General features: G+C 39.4%; 1 protein-coding gene and 1 long non-coding RNA gene across 4 annotated transcripts in view; both read right to left on the reverse strand.

Annotated features, from left to right (window-relative positions):
- The window catches only part of LOC134211462 (glucose transporter type 1), a 519,077-nt gene that overhangs the window by 101,674 nt on the left and 399,977 nt on the right, over positions 1–17,426 (reverse strand). The window lies entirely within an intron of this gene.
- Positions 14,903–15,678, reverse strand: LOC134211467 (uncharacterized). Its single transcript, XR_009979026.1, has 3 exons — positions 15,200–15,678; positions 15,073–15,137; positions 14,903–15,001 (listed from the first exon to the last, which is right to left on the reverse strand). It is a non-coding gene; the product is annotated as an uncharacterized LOC134211467 (long non-coding RNA).

The following is a 17,426-nucleotide window of genomic DNA, read 5'->3' on the forward strand; positions in this document are numbered from 1 at the left end:
GACCATAGTTTCTGATCCAGTCTGCCCAGTTCTCAATAGAAAGCAATGGGACGGGATCCCCTGTCGAACGCTACTTTTGCGAAATAATCGGTAAAGGATAAGTGCCAAAAAAGTGAGCCAGATTATTTCACTCGTCTTCGTCAAAAGATAAAGTATTTTGACCTTAACTCCTGAGCCCTTAGTCCTACCCGGCCAATTTTCAATAGGAAGCAATGGGATAGGATTCTGCGTCGAATGCAACTTGTTGCGAGTAAATCGGTTAAGGGTAAGTGCCTGAAAAATGGGCTAGACTTTTCCACTCGTTGTTGTCTTAAAAAACAGTATTAGGCCATAACTTCTGATCCCTTTGTCCGACCCAACCAATTTTCAATAGAAAACATTGGGACAAGATTCTGCGTCGAATGCAACTTGTTGCGAGTAAATCGGTTAAGGTCAAGTGCCTGAAAAATAGGCGAGACTTTTTCACTCGTTGTTGTCTAAAAAAGTATGTTGACCATAACTTCTGATCCCATAGTCTAATCATGCCAATTTTCAATAGGAAACAATGGGATACGATTCTGCGTCGAATGCAACTTGTTGCGAGCAAATCGGTTAAGGGTAAGTCCCTGAAAAGTGGGCTAGATTTTTTGCGCACATACACACACATACACACACACACATACACACACACACACACACATACACACACACACACATACACACACACATACACACACACACAGACATCACCTCGATTCGTCGAGCTGAGTCGATCGGTATATAACACTATGGGTCTCCGAGCTTCCTATAAAAGTTTGTTTTGGAGCGAACATATAGCCTTTACGTATACTTTGTATACGAGAAAGGCAAAAAACATGATAAAATAATGAATTATATCAACATTTTCTGAATCGAAATCCGTACACTGTGGGTGGATTTTGAATCAAAGCTAAACTTTGACCAAATATTCAAATTAAAATACATCAGTTGACTTAACTACCACTGTAAATAGTAAGGGTATGCAATAACACACTTTTTTTTAGCGAAACGAAACGAAATTTAAAATGTCTATCTTGGTTTGAAACGAAATGAAACATACATTTACGTTCTATACTTCGAAACGATACGAAATCAAGGTCCATTTAATTCGAAATTCCGAAATCATTTTTTTGAAGTCAAATAATTGTTTTGAAGAAGCAAAAAAAAATTGAATTGAAAAGAAGAAGCAGGGTGTGAAACATTACCGCGTTCCTCGTTCGAATTCATCGTGAAGCGCGTGCTCCCGAATCTGATCCATTTTTCATATCTGATTGCATTGACAATCTAAGCCCGACTTCTCAAATATTGAGTCGGATCATTTTTGTTAAAAATAGGATATCCCAGAAATTTAGTTAAAGATACTTTCTGTTAAACATTTCTAATAAACCACTGGAGACGTTTTGTAGAAGAAAACTAAATACGTTTGATAATATAAAGCATGGTATAAGTTTGATTTGCTTCGAAGTTCCGCGGAATTCCGTTAAATTTCGTTAAAAGCTAGTTTTTTTCTAGCGAAATTTTTGTAATTTACCAAAACGAAATCCAGAAATCAGATTTCGTTCTGCTCAAATTCGTTCGATTCACCTGAAATTTTTTTTCCGAAATACCGCATATGCTTAGTAAATAGTTCAATACGCACCTCGATAAGAGTTCCCTTTGATGTATATTTCGCTGAGTTTTTTTTATTCATCACAAATTTTAATTTTAACACGGTAACTTTTGGCACAATTATGATCAAAGTGCAAAAAATGGCACCCGAAACTCCGCGTTTACTGGGTGGTGATTTGTTTTTGAAATATTGTTATTTAAATTTCAAAGCCTACTGTACATTTCAATGATCTAAAAGCTTACTGACAAGTATATGAACAGGGCAAGATAAATTATTTACCTCAACTTTTTATTATTATTATTATTATTGTTATTGAATGGGGAAAAGCTTTATCCATATCTCATGAGGTTGACGGACTTCAGTGTTGCACGTATTTCGGTGCCCTACGGTATTGTTTTTATACTAGATCGACTGGCTGATTTGAATGCCAATTGGTTATTTTTCAACATATCATGATGGATTAAGGTTTTGAATCCGTAACAAAATAAAATAAACAAAAGTACGTAAATAATGAAATACTCCACTACAGTGTTGAACAAGTTGTTAAACAAAGTTGGCTCATGTTGGTTATAAGGATGCCGTTTGTCCCAACCAAGATCCCAACAAACTGTTTCTCTGTCATTGTCAGACATCATTACCAGACCAGAATATTCAGCAATCTATTCTAAAATTTCTCATTGTTAAATAATTTCATTGGTGACATCTTCTTGTTTTCAATGAGAGAAATAATAAAACACTACTGCAAATGCAAATCACCATAATCAAATCCACATATTCTCTCATTTTTACCACTGGTATCATTTTTTGATTTATTTGTTTTGTTTTGAAATTGAATTCTGAATCAGAATCCAGAGCATTTTTATACGACATTTTTTAAAGTCCTAAAAACAATCATTGAGGCCTATTGCTCTCCTGCGAAGTTATTACTTTTAAATTAACTTATATAGTTACGAAAGTATTTTATGAAGTATTTTGAAATTGAAAAACAAGAGAAACTATGAAGAGTTGTATTATTGTTTTTTAGAGTGATTTAATCCTGGCAAAAGGGCTCTAATTATTTCACATTTAATTTTTTTTTCAGTTGCAAAAATTTATTCTTATTTCAAGAGGTTTTGAAGTAAGGGAGAGAAAAAGTTTTGAAGAAAGGAGAATGGAAAAATCTCTCACTAATCATGTCTGTATACACTACGATGGGTAGGGCATGTTGCAAGAATGCCAGACAGCAACTCTGCAAAGATGGTGTTCGCTTCCGACTCAGTAGGTAAAGACGGCGTGGAGCGCAGTGAGCCGCCTATTCGATTTTGTTTTTTCGAACTTGTATACAAGTGCGATAAACTTGTTTTCATGGCTTGTTATGATTCGAAGAGGTTTTCGCCTCTTTTCCATCGTTGTTCGCTATCTATTGAGATCGATTTCTGCAAACTCTGCTCGTTAGTAATAAGCGCGATTAATTGCTATTATCAAACTGAATCGCATGACAGTTGTCGCAAATAAAACCACAATAAATAACAATGAATGCCATACGTTGTATAAATGATATTTGAGTAGTCACCCATACTAAAATTTGGTGGAAAAACTCAAAAAAATTCTCAGGCGACTATTCTTTTTTGGTAGAATTGACAGATTTGACGAAGGGTTGGAATGAAAAAAAAATTGAGTTAGTGTCATATAAAGGGGATCTTACCAAGTTTTAAGATTGCATGCCCTGTCGACTTCCATGATGGCAAAAACCGTTAATGAATTTGATTTAGCACAAGCCGTTTCAAGTTTGCATGCAAACTAGTATGGGGAAACTTATTTTTTTCATTATACTGATAATGACGCTTTCCCATTAAGCGCAGGTTAAAAGAAAACCTATGTAGCTAAAAGGAATACTCAAGGGCTTTCACCCAATGAAAACCCCAATAATTAGTAATCGATTTTAATACAGGTTGCGAATCTTCAGTCATGATCGTTTAACTTCTTTGAGGGCATCACTGAAACGTGCAATGCACCATAGCGGTCTGAATTTGTGTGTGCTTTCTTTCGCGCCACAAGCAGCAATGTTGCCTGTTGATGAATTACGCAATTAGCTCCAGAAAACTACGGTTTAGATTAAATTTGATTACTAATTATTGGAACGATACATTAAGATGCGGTTTTCGCTGAGTGAAAGCTCTTGAGGATTCCTTTTAGCTCTGTAGGTTTTCTTTCAACCTGCGCTCAATGAGGAAGCGTCATTAACAGTATAATGAAAAAATAAATTTCCCCATACTAATTTGCATGCAAACTTGAAACGGCTTGTGCTAAATCAGTTTTAATCCAAATGAGCTCAAATTTTTAGAGGGCACTCAGAACATGATACAGAATCAGATGAGCGCTGTGGAGCAAAATCATTTTTTGAGCCACCCTAATGTGTACAGCAAGATGCAAAATCTGCGTATTTTGGAGGGAAAATATTTAAAAAAATCCGAAGGCACCTTTCTACTTTTATCAAAGCAAGTTCTTGGAGAGGGATCATTTCCCTCGTAATATTTTAAAATTCGATTTTTGACATCACTCCAAAAAATCGATTGTGTATCAATAGTACCTAATAACAATTTAAAGACTGTCACACATCCGTAAAGTTAAATTAAATATTTCTTAGAGAGTCTGTGTGAAAACCACGTAAGTTTATTTAATTTTGGCAAAGATACATCGAAAACGAGAAAAAAGGATCATGTCTCCTATTTTGTTACGAGTTGTTTTTATCCTGACATTTACAAGAAACGGCTTTTTTTTGCTGGTATCATGCAAATTTGTCTGTTTCCATGATGTGATCGTTAGGCAATCTGGTCCGAAATTCATGTGTCGACCGAATGGAATTCTTTAAATGTTGCATTAAATCTTCGAATAGAAAACAATGAAACGTTATTGTACTGAATAACTTCTCTTCTTCTTCTTCTTATTGGCATTACATCCCCACACTGGGACAGAGCCGCCTCGCAGCTTAGTGTTCATTAAGCACTTCCACAGATATTAACTGCGAGGTTTCTAAGCCAAGTTACCATTTTTACATTGGTATATCATGAGGCTAACACGATGATACTTTTATGCCCAGGGAAGTCGAGACAATTTCCAAACCGAAAATTGCCTAGACCGGCACCGGGAATCGAATCCAGCCACCCTCAGCATGGTCTTGCTTTGTAGCCGCGCATCTTACCGCACGGCTAAGGAGGGCCCCTTCTACACAATATTATCATCAAGTACTGCGATACAGTAGAAAACTTTTTTCCCCTGATTTCCCTCAGAAATCGTTAATCTGAGACCCGCTAGAAGGAATTTTACACCCGTATCAACAGGAAACGGCAAACCGGATTTATTTTCAACCGTGCCTAAATTTGACCATTAGTGAAAATTTACAGTCAGATAAATATGCTCGAAAAGGCGGTTGAATTTTCGACTCGTATTACTGAAACGCCAACCAGCCACACATCCCGACAACGGTAAAAGACCAATTGTGAACTGCCGAAATCCGAAATGTTCCATATCGGATCTTCTGCATTTACACCTCCGTGGGCTCTTCTACGTTCGATTCAACATCGTTTCGTTTTGGCAGCGAAGGCACCCATTACTTCGGCACCGCAGCATAGTGAATTGCATTCCGAATAATGGTGGTCGGCCAGCATCCGGATGTTGTTAATGGCGAAGCGCGGGATTTCCACCGTAGATAGTAAAATTGAGCGTGCTTTCGATGGTGTTCCGGATTTGCACCGCCACCACAAATCGGAATTTATGCTGTGGTCGTATTTAACCTTGCCGGCAGTCGGATTTAGGAAAAACATCATCAGGAATAGGGATTTGCGGGTGCTTCCGTCGGAATGCAATAATGTACACCAGAGATCCCCAAAGTGGATACTCTTGTAGGTTTAGTGGAAACATGAGGTTTGCTGAATAATGAGATGTATGTATGCAATCGTTCTTGGCAGAAATATGTCCGAAGCTTATGATAAGATCTCATGACATATGATGCTCGAAAACAAATTCGCGGAAACATAGAAATCGGTTTACAGTCATTCTGATCTCAAAATCCAAAATAGCTGATCGTAATGAATTGTTCTTAACCGTCATTATTACTGTGGAAGTGCTCAATGGTTTACGAACTAGTAGATGACCGCAGCATAAGTTCAAGTGAAGCAAAGTGCAAACCAAAACCATGGATATAACGAAGAAGAAAAAGTGCTGTCATGTGGGCCATCATTGTTCATATTTTCTATCAATATGCATTTGAAAGACGTTCATATATTAAGAGTACAAGAGGTTTTGTCCACCGAAAACAGATCTGCCCCAGCATGCAATCCATTGAAACATATTTCCATCATTGCTATTCAAAATCTTAAAATTTGAATTGTCACTCGACTTGTTTTGGCTCGTTTTAGAAAGTTCTGTTTTATATGAAAATATTAAATCATAAAATCATTGAAATTGTTTTAAATTTTTTACATTTTTGTAACTTTGATTTTCTTAAAAACTTCTACTCCTAAAACTTTGAAAATGTTTATTGTTTTTCCATTTTTTAATTTATTTTTAAACTTTTTAAAATTATCATTTTATAAACATATTTTTTTTAAATGATCCAAGATTCTACAAAAACAGAAGTATTTTTTTTTCAAATTTTTTGATTTTCTAATACAGTCGCCTCTCCACATCTGCATAGGGAGAGATCTAGGAATAGAAGGAAAATTGAAAGGGGTACTAGATCCAAAAAAAAAAATTGTTGCTATGAGAAACGACAACAAAATAAATGTCTTTTCCTATAGTTGATGTGTTTATTTTAGTCCAGAGATGGTCTAGTAGCCCAAAAATTTGAACATATCGACGTAAGGGGAGTGAATCCAGAACAAAATATGATCAGGGCACATCTAGATAGAGAGATCGAGATGTAGAATGTCCAAATGTATGTAGACTGAAGCCACCGATACAAGGAGAGATATCGAAATAGAACTTCGAGATGTAGAGAGTCGACTGTACAAAGAAAAGATTGTTTGAAACTAGTTAAATTTATGAATTTGTTGTAATTTAAGATTTTTAAAAAAATAAAAGATTTTTTTCTTTTTTCTCAAATTTTCTAAATTATTTGTTGAATTTTGTATTGCTTTTACAATGTCGTAACAAATATTAAATAATAATTCATATAGATAAATATTAAAAATGATTATAAATACTAAAACAAAAATCCAAAAACTTCTCGGATTTGTTAAAAGTGTTTTGAAAATAGATTTTTTTAGATTTTGAGAATTTATTAAGCATTTCAAAACTCGCAAATTTTGTGGAATTATTTTATATTTTTTAATTTATGTTCTTATGTTTAAGTTTTTGTTAAATTATTGAGATCATGGTATTTCAATTACAAAAATAATAACATTGATGCATATTTAAGAATTGATTGAATTGATTTATTTTTATTTTTTCAAAATATTTTTATGTTTTTTTTTAATTTCAAATAAAGTAGGAATTTTATAAATGTTTCATGTAAAAAATAAAAAAAAAACAATATGTTTTAAAAATTGTAAAATTTAAATTACATTATGAATTGTTTTGATTTTTTCATAATTGCCAAATAGTTTAAAATTATTCAACAGTTCACATCTATTTAAATAAAAATGACATGACCAATTTGCAAGATTTTTTCCCTAATCGGTTTGTTTTGGGGTCCATTATGTTCGAATATACAAATAGTGGCTAAATTTAACGGGGAAATGTGAAAAATTAAGAAAATACAATTTTGCGTCAGCAGTTGAGAAAAGCGAAACAATCTTACGTAAATTGATCTAGAGTTCACTATGTGACATTTGCAACATACACACCCGGACAAAGCTGGGTATTTTCCGCTGGTTCTGTATTAAAAAATGTTGATTTTTTTTTAATTTCAAATAAGGGAACTGTTCTGTTTTCCATCTCACTGAACATATATTTATCTCATTGCAAAACAAACAATTACAACACCTTCTTTTTGCTAACATTCGTGTTGACTGCTGAAAAAAATCATAAGAATAAAAAAATCAAACTCCTTTTCATTGCTTTGTTTTTGATGGGATGGAAATAAGAGCTATGAGAAGTGCCGAACCGTTCTCCTAGTAGGAAAAGTTTTCGGTTGTAGGCATCCCTACGTATCTTTTGACACAAAGCAAATGCTGTCATCATGACAGCTGTCCGATATTGGCTTTGAAAACACGATGTTTTGAGCTGAATGCCAAATCGAATAGACACCTTTACTTTTTCGTATGAAAAAATCATTTTCTTCCTACGTGAAAATCAACACGAAGGTTTTGCTTGACATAGTGATAGTGATTTAATTGAGAAAGGGTATTTTAATGCGTATTCAGAAAGTGATTTTTTTTTCTTTGCTTGAAAGGTAAATTTAACCTATCTTGAGGTTCAATGACGATTGCCATTAACATTTAAGCAAGATTTTTTTTTAACCTTTATTGGTTCGGTTATGGGAACCCTCATCTTATTGACAAGTCGTTCAATATCACTGTAGTTATTAATAAACTGTTTTAATTATTTTAATTTGATTTGAAGATGTGAAATTTGCGAAATTGTTATTAAAATGTACTTTCGAATGATCGACTGTTTATTGTTATTTTAACTTAAAACGGCTACGCAGTCTTCAAGGATTAAAACAAGATTTATATTTGTCCAACGTTTCGACACCGGGTTGTGTCTTCATTTTTTTCCCCTGATGAAGACACCAAGCCCGTGTCGAAACGTTGGACAAATATCTTGTTTTAATCCTTGAAGACTGCGTAGCCGTTTTAAGTTAAAAAAAAAACAAAGTTATTAAAATGTTTCAAAGCGACAAATCTTCTTCGCTAGTAGTAAGGTTTCCGTCTAGTTTTCCATTAGTGCATGGTGTACAAAAGTATACATAATATGATAATATATACTAGAACCAAATTTATGGTCTACATGCAAAAGGGTGCCCAAAACCGAACCTCTTACCCTAAATAGTAAAATATTAAGTGAAAAAATTTCATACATTTTGCACGGCAAATGCTGGGTAAAGCGTACCATTGGTACTTCGCGTACCTGAAGGAATAAAATAGACCCCATCTCGCGGTCCTTAGCCTCTTACCCAGCAACTCCTATCTCTACCTCCCCGCGGTGCTGGCCGGGATACGAGCAACCTTAGGGAAGATCGGGTAACCAACCCCGGTGGGAACTATGGTCGTATGCTGACAGGGAAGGGGGTTTGCTCCTTCCGGAGGTGCAAATCTTATTGAGCGTCTGTTCTCCATGTCAGGATCGGCTCACAACAGCGTCTGTTCCCCATGTTAGGGGCGGCTGATCATCGTCCGAGTGCCAGCGAGGGACTCTAAGTGAAAACTGTGCACCATGGTCCACCGGAAATAAGGAGGAATGGTCCTCCGGAAATTTAGGGGTTTGGTGTCAGGCCCTGCAAGCCAGCCTTTAAAAATTATAAGCAACGAACAATCAACAAGAGAGTACGGACCGGAACCATCGGCGAAGACCACTGCGACGAAAAGGGACTAGCGATTGGAAACTCGGTTCGTGGAACTGCAAATCTCTCAACTTCATCGGGAGCACACGCATACTCGCCGATGTGCTCAAGGACCGTGGATTCGGCATCGTAGCACTGCAGGAGGTTTGTTGGAAGGGATCAATGGTGCGAACGTTTAGAGGTAATCATACCATCTACCAGAGCTGCGGCAGCACACACGAGCTGGGAACAGCTTTCATAGTGATGGGCGACATGCAAAGGCGCGTGATCGGGTGGTGGCCGATCAACGAGAGAATGTGCAGGTTGAGGATCAAAGGCCGGTTCTTCAACTTCAGCATAATCAACGTCCATAGCCCACACTCCGGAAGCACTGATGATGATAAGGACGCATTCTACGCGCAGCTGGAACGTGAGTACGACAGCTGCCCAAGCCACGACGTCAAAATCATCATAGGAGATTTGAACGCTCAGGTTGGCCAAGAGGAGGAGTTTAGACCGACTATTGGAAAGTTCAGCGCTCACCGGCTGACGAACGAAAACGGCCTACGACTAATTGATTTCGCCGCCTCCAAGAATATGGCCATTCGCAGCACCTACTTCCAACACAGCCTCCCGTATCGGTACACCTGGAGATCGCCACTGCAGACAGAATCACAAATCGACCACGTTCTGATTGATGGACGGCACTTCTCCGACATTATCGACGTCAGGACATATCGTGGCGCTAACATCGACTCTGACCACTATCTGGTGATGGTTAAACTGCGCCCAAAACTATCCGTCATCAACAATGTTCGGTACCGACGACCGCCGCGGTACGACCTAGAGCGACTGAAGCAACCTGATGTCGCCACTGCATACGCGCAGCATCTCGAGGCAGCGTTGCCGGAAGAGGGTGAGCTCGATGGGGCCCCTCTTGAGGACTGCTGGAATACAGTCAAAGCAGCCATTAACGACGCAGCGGAGAACAACGTCGGGTATATGGGTCGAAGTCGACGGAACGATTGGTTCGACGAAGAGTGCAGACAGATTCTGGAGGAGAAGGACGCAGCGCGGGCGGTCGCGCTGCAGCAAGGTACCCGGCAGAACGTGGAACGTTATAGACGGAAGCGGAGACAGCAGACCCGCCTTTTCAGGAGAAGAAACGCCGCCTGGAAGAAGCGGAGTGCGAGGAGATGGAACAGCTGTGCCGTTCTCAAGATACACGCAAGTTCTATCAGAAGCTCAACGCATCCCGCAAAGGCTTCGTGCCGCGAGCCGAAATGTGCCGGGATAAGGATGGGAGCATCTTGACGGACGAACGTGTGGTGATCGAAAGGTGGAAGCAGCACTACGAGGAACATCTGAATGGCGCTGAGAGTACAGGCAATGAAAGTCAAGGCAGCGGAGGAGATGACTACGTCAGTTCAGCGGACGATGGAAGCCAACCAGCCCCCACCTTGAGGGAAGTTAAGGATGCCATTCAACAGCTAAAGACCAATAAAGCAGCTGGTAAGGATGGTATCGGAGCTGAGCTCATCAAGATGGGCCCGGAAAAGCTGGCCACTTGCCTGCACAAACTGATAGTCAGAATCTGGGAAACCGAACAGCTACCGGAGGAGTGGAAGGAAGGGGTTATATGCCCCATCTACAAGAAAGGCGACAAACTGGAGTGTGAGAACTTTCGAGCGATCACCATCCTTAATGCCGCCTACAAAGTGATATCCCAGATCATCTTCCGTCGTCTGTCACCATTTGTGAACGAGTTCGTGGGAAGTTATCAAGCCGGCTTCGTTGACGGCCGCTCGACAACGGACCAGATCTTTACTGTACGGGAAATCCTTCAAAATGCCGTGTATACCAGGTCCCAACGCACCATCTGTTCGTTGATTTCAAGGCGGCATACGATAGTATAGACCGCGTAGAGCTATGGAAAATTATGGACGAGAACAGCTTCCTGGAAAGCTTACCAGACTGATCAAAGCAACGGTGGATGGTGTGCAAAACTGTGTGAAGATCTCGGGCGAACACTCCAGTTCGTTCGAATCGCGCCGGGGACTAAGACAAGGTGATGGACTTTCGTGCCTGTTGTTCAACATTGCGCTAGAAGGTGTCATGCGGAGAGCCGGGTGTAACAGCCGGGGTACGATTTTCAACAGATCCAGTCAATTTATTTGCTTCGCGGATGACATGGACATTGTCGGCCGAACATTTGCAAAGGTGGCCGAACTGTACACCCGCCTGAAACGTGAAGCAACAAAAGTTGGACTGGTGGTGAATGCGTCAAAGACAAAGTACATGCTTGTGGGTGGAACCGAGCGCGACAGGGTCCGCCTGGGAAGAAGTGTTACGATAGACGGGGATACCTTCGAGGTGGTCGAGGAATTCGTCTACCTCGGATCCTTGCTAACGGCTGACAACAACGTTAGTCGTGAAATACGAAGGCGCATCATCTGTGGAAGTCGGGCCTACTACGGGCTCCAGAAGAAACTGCGGTCGAAAAAGATTCGCCACCGCACCAAATGTGTCATGTACAAGACGTTAATAAGACCGGTAGTCCTCTACGGACATGAAACATGGACAATGCTCGAGGAGGACTTGCAAGCACTCGGAGTATTCGAGAGACGGGTGCTTAGGACCATCTTTGGCGGTGTACAAGAAGACGGTGTGTGGCGGCGAAGAATGAACCATGAGCTCGCCCAGCTCTACGGCGAACCCAGTATCCAGAAGGTAGCTAAAGCCGGAAGGGTACGATGGGCAGGACATGTTGCAAGAATGCCGGACAGCAACCCTGCAAAGATGGTGTTCGCTTCCGATCCGGCAGGTACGAGACGACGTGGAGCGCAGCGAGCGAGATGGGCAGACCAGGTGCAGAACGACTTGGCGAGCGTGGGGCGTATTCGAGGATGGAGAGATGCGGCCTCGAACCGTGTATTGTGGCGTCAAATTGTTGATTCAGTGTTATCTGTATAGATGTAGACTAAATAAATGAATGAAACATTTTGTAATGCTTAGTTTTTCAAAGTTTTCAAATTTAGTGCACTTATTTATTTATGTTTAAACAATTCATTATTTTTCAGTATTCTATATTGATAATTGTAAAATTTTGCATCTTTTTTTAATTTTAACTTATTTAAAAAAAATGCAATTTTTTACATTTCCTTTGAGGCAATATAACGCACGAACGGATGGAACGACTTGCAAGATTTTCTCACGAATGGATTTATCGAGGAATCAGCTCTGTTTATTTTTACAAATAGCTCACAAATTTGATGGGAAAAGTTGAAAAATTGTCAAAATACAATATTAACGCGAGTTGGGAGGAAACTCAATGCGAACGCACAAAAATTAATCTAGAGTGCGGCGTCGGCGTTTATGCCACCTTACTGCCTAATTTGGCCAACCAAAAAAAAACATATTTTCCAAAAACTATCGATCAGTTTCCACAGCAAAGAACCATACGGGATATATCTCCTGTCACAGCTAATAAAACCCTCGGGAATCGCTTTATTTTCAGAGTTATTCGAGAAACTGGCCAAATATGAGTTGAAAAAACATTTTTATACTTAGTTTTTATTCAATTCGTTAATTTTATTCAAAACTTAGAAAACTTTGAATTGAGTATTGAATTTTGATCATTTTGATTGTTTTCTTGATCTCAAAGAAGATGTTTTTTTGTATTTTGGTATTTCTCGAAGCTCGCAAAATTGGTTAAAATTAGTAAATTTTGATATTTTTCAAATTAAAATTATTCAAAGCTCAACATTTTTTGGCACCTTAGGCAACTTAGTACCTAATTTGGCCAACCCAGAAAAATGCATATTTTCCAAAAAATGTCGATCAGTTTCAACAGTGAAGAAGCATGAGGAATATATCTGCTATTAGAGCAAACAAATCCCTCGAAAGTAATCTTTGAATGTTTTTATTTTTTGTAAATAAATGTAGAGCCATTGAATTTTTGAAAAAGTTTGATTTAAAAAAAAAACTATTTTTCGCAGGGTTTAGATTTCTCACTCATTCACGAGATAACAGATCGCTCCACCATTCATTTTATCCGGATAAATTACAGTGCGATAAAGCGATGCACAGTGTTTTCTATCCCAGGAATTCGTGATCGAAAATATTTTGGCCATGAAAAGTTTATTTTAGAGTCTCAGTGACTTCGGAGAAAAGTTTCAGTATGTTAAGCTCCATACTTTTGAAAAAAAATTCTGACTAATCCCCCTAAAAGTGAGATGGAAATTCTCTTTACTTCAATTATGCAGATACATCTTTAGTGTCTCCGAGAAAGTCGTAGAGAAAGTTTCTACGAAAATTTTTGCTATATAAACATTATTTCTATCTGCTACAGAAGTCGAGATATGGGTCGTTATTTATGAACGATCACCAAGATTCAGGTTTTTCACGATACTTTCGTTAATATATTTTTTAGATTTTTCAAATGTTCTACAAAAATGTCCGTCACGATGAAAAACATGAACGTTTTGCAGACAGTTTCATTGTTATTGATGATTTTCGGTTCAAAAATGAGCATTTTGACATTAACTGCATATATTTAGGGCAGGATGGGGCAGAATTTTATTTAGGTAATGGAAAGAATGAATCATCCACTAATGGATGCATTGCAACATATATGTGACATAGCTTGACATAAGTGCCGTATGAACATATTTTTTATCTTCTTCTTGTTATATATACAAATGAATTGGTCTGTATTGTGCATAACTAAGAAACGGCTGGATAGATTTTCTTCATTTTTTCAGCAAATTTGTTTATCAACATGTATAACCCGCCAACCCGTCACGTTCCCCGGTTAAATGGATGGCTTAAGCGCCACTCCGTGAAGGAGACCACCCACCAGTTTAAGGTTTGCCCGGCCTGAGACTATCCAGAGGATAGGGTCAATGTTTCCCGAAATCGGGGAGGGAAGTGACTGGTTGTGTCAAAACCGTCGTACTTAGCGTGAGCGTATCGACGCCGCAAGACTCTAAATCACGTACGTGCAACTACCAGAACCGCTCCAAAGACAATTAACCGTTCACAATAAGTTTTCATCACTGGCCCAGCTCTCCATAATCAAACGAATAAATCACGCTTTAGAATGAAAAGTTATCACGACTACAAATTGAAATTGATGATTCGTCCGCGAAAAGACATGGGAACCCCTCTCAGATGACTGACTGTTTGTCTACATTTACAGGAATCTACTTCATCAAGTTCGAGACGAATAGCAGTATGCTGTACGCTATAATTTCTACATTCACACACATCAAGTATAACACGAAGCTTTAATACAGTCAAACAAAGAGCTTTTATTACATCTCGTTTATTCCTTTGCCTCGGCCTTTCTTCTTCCCCTTTAACATATTGCTACACTATCGCATCCTATCTAATCCCCATCAACCTACAGTGTATCGTGCGTGTTGTTTGTGCGTTACCCGTTCATTCACTCGCTGATCTCAATCATTTAACGGAGGCAATTATGTACTTGAAATTGATTGCCATGCGCATGGACGTTCACAGTACAAAAATGCATGCAAATACTCACGACCCAGGTTTTACGTGGATGATGGATGGTGATGAGTCGGCGGCTGAGCACACAGAGCTGCTTGCGCACTACTCCGGCCCGATGTCGACGGCTTTACGTGTCGATCGTTGATGACTCTCTCACCTGGCGCGTGGTCTTACGCTTGAACGCGGCACATGCGTCCGTTCGTCGAACAATAGTTCTCGCTGCTGTCGGTTGGACGCTGATGGTTCGATGAGACTGCCTGTCTAGAGCGCGTAAAAGGAGGGCGCGACCCTCTTCCGGCCACGTGTGCCCCGGGATTACCTCGACGCCGACGAGTGGGGTCAAAAGCGGTCTCTAATGGGATGGTGGTGTAACGGCAAATGGCTTCGCTGCCTCGCACCTAATTAAAAGAAACGCACACGCACTTTTGGTTGGGGACCTAACTAGGTTGCAATTATATCGCACTTTTACCTTTTCTAAACTAGTAACACGCACTGCCGCAACTTAGATCGAACAAATTACTGATTGACGATCAACTAGGGGAACAAAGGGGAAAAGTTAACACATCATACAAAAAGCTACCATGTCACAAACTAACATTTTAAATTACACCACGACGCGAAACAAATACGGACCACTTTTGCCTCTTCCACTGATCGAATCGAAGTGATCGATTAGAGTTGGAAATTGCCTCAGATTAACTGCGAATCTGTAAAATAATCCCCGGTTGCCGTGATATTACCCGAAGATAATATCACGAACGCTAATTCTCGCAATTGGACATAAAAGATTTAGCGGGCATCGCGACATCTCTTTCTGACGGCTTTCAAACATCCAGTCAAATCCTCTCCGATCTTGGAAGTAGAGTCCAAAGTCGAATAAGGAAGGTCAATGTATTTTGAATGGCGCATTTGCGGGTCGTTGTCCCTCTATTCAAGCTAATTTGCATAGCGAAATGACGCGCGGTTGGCTTGGGTCTCATGTTTAGCGTGTGTAACTGGTAATGGGAACTCACTTGATTAGCTTGTATGCCAGATGCAACCATTTCGAAGGCGTGAGGTGTGCGATTGTGTGGAGACTAACTTTAGGGATCTTATTCAGCAAAACGAACATTCATGCAATAAATTCTAACTTATGAAATTCTATTTTAGATTTTCCATGGGATTCAATTAAATAAGAAAACGTACTTGTTACATCATTCCCCACTAAAAATTACGAAAATTTGATTGGCATTGAAATGGAGATGACAATAACCAATCAAATTTTCGTAGGCCAAACAAACCATCTTAGAACAAAAGTTTTCGATTTTCGGGGTCATATATGTTCATTGCTAACTGAAGCTAGCTCCATCTCTATTTACAGTCCAGGATCCATCACAGAACCTGTCTGCTACTGACCATCAGCGACACTTGTCTCCGGTCTCCAGCGAAAATCTACACACTCTTCTACTTTGACGATTGCTAATGAATGAAATTTTTTTTGGAAAGGGGTGGCCAAAAGTTGCTCGATATTTGGGAAACAGACATTATACTGACAACTATTATTCAAACGACCAGACACTTGTTGATAACCTCATTCATACACATTTAATTAACAAAATCACAACACATACCCGGCTTAAACTCCAGAGTAGTCGACAGTACTCTGAGCAAGCACACACTAATAACAGAAAATCATCTTCATACACCAGGACTAAGCCGATTTATCGAAGACGCTATCTACAAAAGTTTCCATCTACATGGACAATACCGACAAGTTCGTTGGTTTACTCAAGCCCAGCGCGTAGCGAGCAACGCGAGCAACTGACTCCCTTGTCACAAACAACTGTATCACGTTCCAGTTCGCTGCCACGGAAGTATATCCGCGATATTCGCTGACTGAAAACGTGACACGCAAAGGCTTCTTAAAAGAACTTTCTAACGCCAGGTCAATCTGACTGCGAAAGCTCTCCAAGAAAAATACATAATCACACAAATACCATCCAATCATTCATACCTTGCATACAATCTTTCAATACAGAATCCAGCTCATGCTAGAATCTGACATTCGCATCTTTACCTGTCTACCAAACACTCTATGTCATCAACGGGACTGTCAAAATCTACAACAACAAAACCGAACTGTGGATCGCGCACACGAGTTACGCGATACGGTGCAAAAACGTGAAGAAAATGGCAAATGTCGTGCGAAATGGAGAGAAGCTCGCCGTTATTACCTGGAAATCTATGAGGAGAGTAAACACAAAGTTGTTCCAATCCATTGGATGTAAGTTGGTATTTTTGTTTTGATTTCTTTGCAGGTGTGTATGCGATGAGTATCGGAAGGGTCCAACAACTGCAAGAAGGGTTATTTGACCTTGAACAAGCTGGGGACTACCACGAACAGGAGTTTGATGAATGGAATTACGAATTATGATCTATTGAACGCAGACTACCCTATCAACTACGAAGGAAGTGGAAAACGGGACATGATGATTTTTGACAAACGACGATTGAGGGAAGGATATTCTTATTGGAAGATGGATGGATTCTTATTGGGATTTGAATGTGAAGGAAATGATGTAAACAACGAGAAAGCGACTGACGATTTTAATGCGACGAACATGACAGCAATGAACAAACTAACGTAATAATCATTCCACGGCAACAATCAGACTTAGCTAGAAAAACGACCTTTACTAATAAATAATTAATATTTTAGGATATTTACAAAACTATTTACAAATCTACATCCACGGCCAATGCCGTGAGACTGACTATCGACGACGCAAAATTTCATTGACTGACGAAAGGACAAACATGACTACTGCTATTGAAACGTGAGTT

This window comes from Armigeres subalbatus, chromosome 2 (genome assembly GCF_024139115.2).
Source record: "Armigeres subalbatus isolate Guangzhou_Male chromosome 2, GZ_Asu_2, whole genome shotgun sequence".
NCBI classification, from domain to species: Eukaryota; Metazoa; Arthropoda; class Insecta; order Diptera; family Culicidae; genus Armigeres; species Armigeres subalbatus.